This window comes from Akebia trifoliata, chromosome 16, assembly GCF_017979445.1.
Source record: "Akebia trifoliata isolate Shusen 1 chromosome 16, ASM1797944v1, whole genome shotgun sequence".
NCBI lineage: Eukaryota > Viridiplantae > Streptophyta > Magnoliopsida > Ranunculales > Lardizabalaceae > Akebia > Akebia trifoliata.
The window spans coordinates 1,998,879-2,007,669 of NC_141390.1; the positions used below are offsets into that span (position 1 = coordinate 1,998,879).

At 34.0% G+C, this 8,791-nt stretch overlaps 1 long non-coding RNA gene across 3 annotated transcripts; it reads right to left on the reverse strand.

Annotated features, from left to right (window-relative positions):
* Positions 1 to 641: 641 nt before the first annotated feature.
* LOC147382212 (uncharacterized) lies at positions 642 to 8,394 on the reverse strand. 3 transcript variants are annotated; one of them, XR_015174043.1, is made up of 5 exons: positions 8,005 to 8,394; positions 4,519 to 4,789; positions 1,743 to 1,847; positions 1,198 to 1,390; positions 642 to 1,112 (listed from the first exon to the last, which is right to left on the reverse strand). It is a non-coding gene; the product is annotated as an uncharacterized LOC147382212 (long non-coding RNA). The 3 variants fall into 3 exon arrangements; XR_015174044.1 differs by lacking the exon at positions 8,005 to 8,394 and having other exon boundaries at positions 4,519 to 4,583; positions 4,667 to 5,493; XR_015174042.1 differs by lacking the exon at positions 8,005 to 8,394 and having other exon boundaries at positions 4,519 to 5,493.
* Positions 8,395 to 8,791: the final 397 nt, after the last annotated feature.

The window sequence follows — 8,791 nt, forward strand, 5'->3', positions numbered from 1 at the left end:
ATATGATCGCAAGTCAATCTTCAAGAAGTATTTAGATCCTTTCAACTGATCAAATAAATCATTTATCCGTGATAAGCACTACGTCATAATGCGCCAAAAACGATTGTCCAAGACAGTCGTTTTTATAAAAAACGACTACTCCTACAGTCGCAATAAGAGTCGTTTTAAAAGGAGTGATTTTTTAAAAACGACTGTCCAAGACAGTCGGAAAAAACGACAATAAAATAAGGATATAGCGACAGTCAACGACCGTCGCTATAGGGTATTTTTTTTAAAAAGATATATGTTTTACACCTGCCCCCCTTCATATGTTGCTAAATATTGGAGATACCCCTATGTTTTGACATTGATGACTAGACCCCAACTAACAATATGAAAAGACCCAAATGCCTCTCGTCTTCAACTTTCATAAATCTAACTAAAAATCATTAATGATCTCCCACTCTTGTTTCAAATCAACACCCACATTCAGTTCAAACTAAAAATCACAAAGAATAATTCTGAAATAGACAGATACAATCGATTAGAGGTAATCTTTTTCACTTCAACAGTTTCTCTTGTCAAGGAAACATGAAACCCCATCAAGCACTTGGACATAGATAAAACAAAAATCATAAAGAAAAAGAAAAAAAAAACTCAAAATCCCCTTTTTTTTTATATGTAGAAACAACTCAAAATTGGGATAAAAAGGTCGTGGTGAAAGAATTTGAACCTAATCCCAAGTAAGATCTCGAAGTGCTCAGTATAAAACTTTTAAACAAATAATAAAGATAAAAAATGATCTAATAACAAAAAATTTAAAGACAGTAAATGTACCTGCAAGGAGTGTCGGATTCACGACGATATAATTTTTTTTGATAAGAGGTTAAAGATGATATAATAACAAAGAGGAATAATTAAAATAACCACAATATGTTACCAATAGGGAACAATGAACAATCTAATGCTTGTAACGCAAAACATATCCAAATATACAGAACCTTCAGTTGTGTTTCGTGATGTCTCATGCAGTAACGCAAGTGATGTTGATAACGAGGCGTGAAGAGTGGAAAGAGAAAGCAATTCTCTTGAACGTTTGACATGAGCCCTTATAGATCTATCGTCATACAATGCTGCCATAAATGCATCCTTATTATAGCCACAAATTATAAAGGTGATAAAACTACTACTAAAAAATTAAAATAAGCATTCACATACAAGGAACCATCTCCAAGGAACAACCACCAGTAGTAATATCTGCAACCTCAGAAAGTTCATTGATAGATCCCCTCCAAACAATTGCTCTCCAAACAATCAACCTTCATGTTTCCCATTGGTAGAAACAAATGTCACGAAAACTTCTGTAGGATGCAAGAGAGTGAACATTGGGTGCACTCGTAAGCAAACCAACCTTCAAGGCAGCCATTAACAGAAAGTGTTAATAGACGAAGAAGAATAACAAACTGTTCATCAAACAAGAAGATTATATGATCAGATATGCTAAAACAAAGCCATGTGCATCATTTTGGCAAGAAGAACAGTTCAATAAATATTTGCCTTAAATAAGAGTGTTTCTATTGGCACCCCATCTTTTACTTATTACACCCGAATTTCTTAAATTATTTCTCTCCAATTAAAGATTATGACACACCATTCAAACATTACAAAGGTTTGGCTCAATTATTATCTCAACATTATAACAATAATTACATATATGAGAGAGAGAGAGAGAGAATCAATGTGTGATTCAGAAAAGCACTTACCAGGATGAATGCATACTCTTTGCTTTGCCCCAGTTCTTGATGCCTTGTTACTTCAGTGGCAAAACGTGTCAACAAATCTCGTTCTCTCAAGCAGAATATTGTAGTCTAATGAAGACATACAGTAAGATAAAACTAACTAGGCATGCTTGATAAAACCAAAAAAAGAAGTCTAACATACGGAGTGCAACTTAGTAAGGATAGAAAGAGAAAAAAGAGAGAGCTCACATCCCTCACACTCAACGATCATTGACAACAAAAATTACTTGAATTGGACCCAGTTTAGAGTAGCGATGAACTTCAAGGATTAAGAATATAAACATGAATAATTTACCAAAACGGTAGAGTTTTCGAAATTATTTACCAAAACGGTACACTGTTCAAAATATTTCCGAAAACGGTAATTTTACCGTTTTCGAAATTATTTTTTTTTACCAAAACAGTAAAATGTATTTTTTTTACCAAAACAGTAAAATGTATTTTTTTTACCGAAAATACCCTTTTTTTGTTTTACATATGTATTTACAATTTTAACCTTAAAAAAATGAAAATCCAACTAAAAAGATTCACTCTCTTTTGGTAATCCAACAATCATATGTATTTACAATTTTTTTTTTACCGAAATCAATTTTATTTTCGTAATTTCAGTCAAAAAATAAAAAGGGTATTTTCGATAAAAAAAAATATACATTTTACTGTTTTTACCGTTTTGGTAAAAAAAGTTAATTCCGAAAACGGTAAAATTACCGTTTTCGGAAATATTTTGAACAGTGTACCGTTTTGGTAAATAAATGAAAAGTTGTGCATGTTTTGGTAAATCTGCCTATAAACATAGCCTTTTTAAACGCAAGAGGAAAAATAATCATCACGTCTAACATTTGAGACAAAATAAGTATCAAATGGAACTTACAATCAACTCATATGAGAAATTTTTTTAGAACAATCAACTCATTTTCTATTGAAAGCCTTCAACAACAACCTGACCTTGTATCACTTAGTACCATCATATGATCCTCTTTTAGTCTTTAAACCCATTTACAATGTAAGACAACCCTTCTTTTGATGAATTGAACCAAATCTTATGTTTGATTTGATAAAAAAGAATCCATATCACTCCAACTTTTCCCTAGTGTCAACCTACAGAGCCTTTTCATAACATTCTAGTTCACCATTATCAGTCAACAACAAATAATGCAGAAAAGGTGAATAACGTATTGTGGAGGGTGCTGTCATCCCAATGAAGGCTTGGACAGTAGAATTAATATATGTCCATTTAAATAATTTTAAACTATGCTTGATGTGAGTAATGAAAACTAATATATGAGATCCTCTCCAGGTTGAGTCAGCTGAAGCTCAAGAAATTGTAGTTCGATTTTCGAAGAAGGTGAATGAGGCAGCTTCATGGATTATTCCATTCTCTCTAGCTGGGGCATTTGGTTTATCTCAAATGGGCATCAGTAAAACAAGCAATGGAAAGATGAAGTTAGTTTATGTAGCTTGCGCCACCTCATTGTCTGCATCTTTTATCTATGCAGTTGTAGTGGTGATAGTCATCCTCACCACAAATTACAGCTTTCTGGGCAAGCTTATTATCATCCTCAAATCCACCATCGTACCTGCTATTGTCCTGACTGTACTGGGTTATGGCTTTGCCGAAGGTCTTCTTTGCCTCAAGTTGAAACAACGAGGTCCCATAATTGTAATAGTAAATGGAGTTTTAGCGAGGTGCTGAGTTAACTATTTTTTAATAAACATAGGAAACACGTGTCTTTCTTCCCATCTCAATAGTACATTTGATGCTCTGTCTCGAGTCCGAATTTGCTGTTAATGAAAAGGTGTGCTAAGCTGATAAATGAATGGCACTATGTCACCTTTACAAGAAAAGGGTAAAATATAAAATCTTAACCTCATAATCATCTTCTCTCGTGTGGCATCATGCCATAGGTTTTAAAACTCGTTTTGGTTAACAGCATATCTCAATTCCTCATGATTAGCATTTTCCTAAAGCAAGTCTGCAAGTGTCTCCATTCAACCAAAAGCATAACTTAAAGTGTCCAACCACATTTAACACTTAAAGTATCCACTGAAAGACTAAAAAAAAATATATCCCCAAAGAATATTTTTTTCAAATTGAAAACGATTGAGATGGGAAGAAATCCTGTGATCTTAAATTAAATAAGTAAGAAAAAATTCTAGCGTTCAGAGAAAGTTGACTTACTAATGAGTTTCTCTTTAGCTTGGAGTTCTTGAACATGTTTGCATAACACACGGTAGCTCACAATAAGGAAAAGATTGGTTATTTATCACAAGAAGGATAATGGTTTCCATAGAAATAGTAACAAAATAGATAACTATAAAATATTAGTATCAATAAGGAAAATAGGATGACATTATAAATTATCATGAAGGATGAACACAAAGAAAAATCTCAAAATATTACTCTCATTCATATGCTTCACCACTAAAAGCATTAAAATAACTTTACACCACTGTAAACCACAAATTATTACTGTATAAAAGTACAAATTATTACTTTATAGTAAGACTCCATTAATCCTTTTTTTCCCAAGGGAGCTCTTTTTGGTCTAGCAGAAATCTTTGCAACCTATCAAGTGGTGCGACTTTAGCCTATTGGAGAATTAATGCAGAGAAAATGGAGAAATTAATACAAGAACACATACAACTCATACAAAATACAGAGAAACAGAAATCAAAATCCTAAAAATTGGCAAATATAAATGCTGAGAAAAGGGACACAAAAACAATAATATGAACGCACCTTAGTTTGTATACGTGTAATCTTGTTCGAGTGTCAATCAATATGTTCATCTTCACTGTCAGAATCTGTGTGACAAAGTCAAGAATTTCAAGATCAAACATGGGTTACTGTTTATAGCAGGAGCCAGGTTCTTAAGGGGCAACTCTGCCGGGTCCAGCCAATGGAGCAGCAGCAACTCCTCTTTGATTCAACAAACACCTGAAGTGAGCTAGCCTTCCAGTAACATGTCTTGGATCCTTCTCAAGTTTATCGAAGGGTGTCCACATCCGCTCTTCAACACATAAACAAGATATGTAAGTAAATAATAAATTTAATGCCAAAGGCACTCGTAACTCGCAAACTACAAGTATTCCTGAATTACAGTGTCAAATATTGTCTAAATAACTAATGTAGTTAATCTACATGAGCATTTTTTAATTGAAGCTAACATAATCAAGGATAATAAGCATGTCATGCAGGGAACAAGCCATTTCAGTGGTAATCTTATAAATTTTCAAGTTGGGTACAATTTTTTCAATGTCAGTTGGTTTGAAATGCAAATGCCAATTTAATCAATGGGAGTATTTAAAGTTTTCACCTATAATAAATAAAGAGAGCTGCTATTGGTACCCCAATTTTTACTTATTACACGCCAATTAAAAATAAAGAAAATAATAGTTAGCTGGTTCAAGAGATCTCCCTTTTACGACACATTGAATGTATGAGTCTTATCCTAAGCATGTCACATACGGTTTGCTCGATATCTGAACCATCAATATGTTCACCCCACATGCATACCTCACCTCCAATAACCAATTTTTGTTGTTTGGGGTTCGTGATATTTACTAGTGGTTCATTCATATAAAAATCCTTCCAAGTGGCATCCAAATGGTCCAATAACTAACCATAAACAGCTCTGACTGGGAAACCAACCATTTAGTAAAAATCAAACCTATGATTTCCAAAATCACAAGGATTCTTAATAATATTTTCTCTCAATGATTTCCTTCATATGAACTAGGAATTAAATACGTAAAGTTTTAAAATGACTGAAAAACTACCCATTACAATCCCTAACAAAGAGTCACAACTACACAAAACTAAAATAGATTCATAGTTGGGTACCCAATAAAGAAAAAAGCTTCAGATTAAGATTTCTTCACAAAACTAAATTAGATTAAGATTTTATAATTAGATCAATTAAACAACTAACATCCAAGAATATATAGCATTTTGACGAATAACATTAACTTGAATTTGAATTTGGAATTCGGATATACCTATATCCGATAGGATAGCTATCCATTGACAGCCCTATTTGACTCCATCCTACCTTCCCTAATGGTGCTCAAATCCTTGGTAGCTTAATATAATGCACTTGCTAATGGCGCCAATAATAAAATGCACAAGTTATTGCTAACTTACGCAATAGGTGGAGAAGCGGTAGGGATCACTCATATTTTCTTTGATGAACCATCTAAACATTCCAGAAGTAAGATTGTTAGCTACGACATGAAATAAATGGAGTAAAGTACATGGTAATATTATGCACCAAAAACCATGCATGTGGACCAGAGACACTGATAAAGTATCTAGGTATCATAGGTGGCAAGCTAAACCTATGAGCATGAGCAGCATAACTAAGCATAGAGTCTTAAAAAAGGAATTCCATGGCTGCTGACAACTTGTATTTGTGCTCCTTGCATGCCTTTAATGATGTTGGAATCTAAAAGAGAGCTTGAGAATTAATAGGATATGCAAACAGAGTTCCCTGGTTTGAAAGTGTAACCAAACAATTTGGTAATCTCTAGAAGCAGTGTGATTGCTACTCCCCATGCTATATATCCCTCTTTTAGATTTATCTCAAGTAAACCATTTTTGTTTATCTTCAAGATTATGCTTCACATGATCAAGAAGTAACCAAGGTGGACATGCAAACTTGTACTAAGTTATCATATATACTTCAATGCAAATTGGATCACATTTATGTAATACATAAGAAGGCCTGTACTATGCAAGCCTAGATATTGTTCAAGGAATAAATTGGTTGGAGAAAAATATGCATTGGTATGAAGGGATAAAACATGAAGTGTAATGAATCATATACTTTTATAAGGTTTATAAGCTGACATTTATTCAGAGGTGACTGAAAGTTATAATGCAGCTCGAAACTTTTATTAGAGGACTTGTAAACCAACATGAAGTTTATGCTTCACAAAGGTCCAGATTCTTGATCTTTGTTCAAGGGAAGTACTATTTGTTCAAGGGAGGAAAAATAGAGAGAATGGTAACTAATATAAAATAGAATCTAACCATATTGGGATGGTTCAAGGATCCGTGGTTCATAATCTCTCTCTGCACATTTTCATCAATTTATGACACAAATAACCTCTCAATCAACCTAACATCCTATTAGTCAATCACTTCAACAATTGCAACAAAGAGTCTAAATTTCACGAACCTCACCTCGGTTTCCTATATTATTGGTAAGAGAAAGATGCATAACAAAGAGGTTTGTGTGAAAAATAAATAATCCAACTAAAAGAATGATGTAATCTAGGGACACATTTGGAGAAAAAAACATCTGGAGCTACACTATAGCGAAACTAATTTTTGATATTAAACCAAAGTGCACTTGTTTATAAGGGATATATCCCATAGTAGTGCACTTCATCTTGGTGCGTAAAAGCCACTAAGCTATATTAACCACTGATCTCCAACCTTCACAAGGCTTCTATATAAACTTTTTCATGTAAAACTATACAAAAAGATGATCTCTCATGACACCGATTACACCAATTATTAAATATTAAATAATAAGATACACAACTATAAACTAGCAGTTATAGACCATGTTCATGTACAAGACCTAAAACAAAGACTAAAAGGTTTACCATTGCATTTGCAAGTCTTTGTTTAAACAGACCCATCTCATCGAGCTATTTTATACCTCATTTAATATTAACTTAACAAATATTTACTTATGAAATCAAAGGAACTCCTTGGACTCTTGGGTGAGGCTATATTAGGGGATTAGCTTGAGTGCCACACATACTCTATGCGACAAGAGGCTAAGTTAATGCCAATGTGAAAAAGTATATCAAATCTTAGAATCAAATATAAATACATTCAGACAAAATCTTGAAGAACATAATAAATCAGGTAAAAAAGGTTATTTCCTGCCAACATTTTTCTTTATAATCTAGAACTCCCAAAATAGGAAAAAAAACAAAACAATCTTAGCTCAAGTAAGATAAATCGAAACAATTTTTTGATAAAAACATCCTTCAATTGGGTGTCTAGTCAAAGTTTCAATTTTCCTAATTACCAAATCTCAACAAGCCGTAACAAAACCAATCGAACCCTAATTACCAAAAAAAATACTCAGATCATTCAACAACCCTAATGTAATTCGATCCACCAGTGTAGAAACCTCATGTGATCATAGAATATCAAAATCTCAAATCTCGAAAGATGGAACGAAAGATAAAGAGCGTAAAACCTTACCTGAACAGAGAAATTGGAAGAGTTGTTTTGTTCTTCTTTGATTGAATTGAAGAGCAGTGAGAGATGCGATTAATCTTGAGTTCCAATCGAAGAACATAAACCCTAATTTTTGAGTTTTTTTTCATTTTCGACTTGTGATCTCTGCGAACCCTAGATCTAGGAATCTGTGGAGGGAGAGAGTGCGTGAACCGTAGGTCTGGGAAGCTGTGGAGAGAGAGAAAGTGTGTCTGTGTGCGCGCGCGCAAACCCTAGATCTGATTAAGATTTGTAGATTTGAGACAAATTTGGGAAACGACTTCACAAACCCTAGATCTGGAATGCTGTGGGGAGAGAGTGCGTGCGAGAGACAGATACATACATAGAGAGTCTGAGAGAACGAGAGAGCGAGGAAGAGAGTCGAGGACGAGAGAACGAGAGAGCGAGGACGAGAGACAGAGAGTCGTTTTTCTCTCTCTTAGCCGGGGAAGAAAGAGTTTTTTTAGAATGGCTATTGGCACCCCAACTTTTACTTATTCCGTAGAAACGACGGTTAAACGACAATTTAAAACTGTCGTAATTCGGTTTTAGCGCAATTACGGCGTCGTGAAAAACACAATATGACGTAGTGAAGGGATATCTCTTCTTAATAGTTACCTTGTTCAATTATTGATAATCTAATGCAAAACCTCAGTGTATTATCCTTCTTCACAAAAAGTAACGGTGTACCCCAAAGAGTGGTGCTAGGACGAATAAAGTCCCTATTTTGTAAGTCTTGAAGTTGCTCTTTCAAGTCTCGAAGTTTGATTGG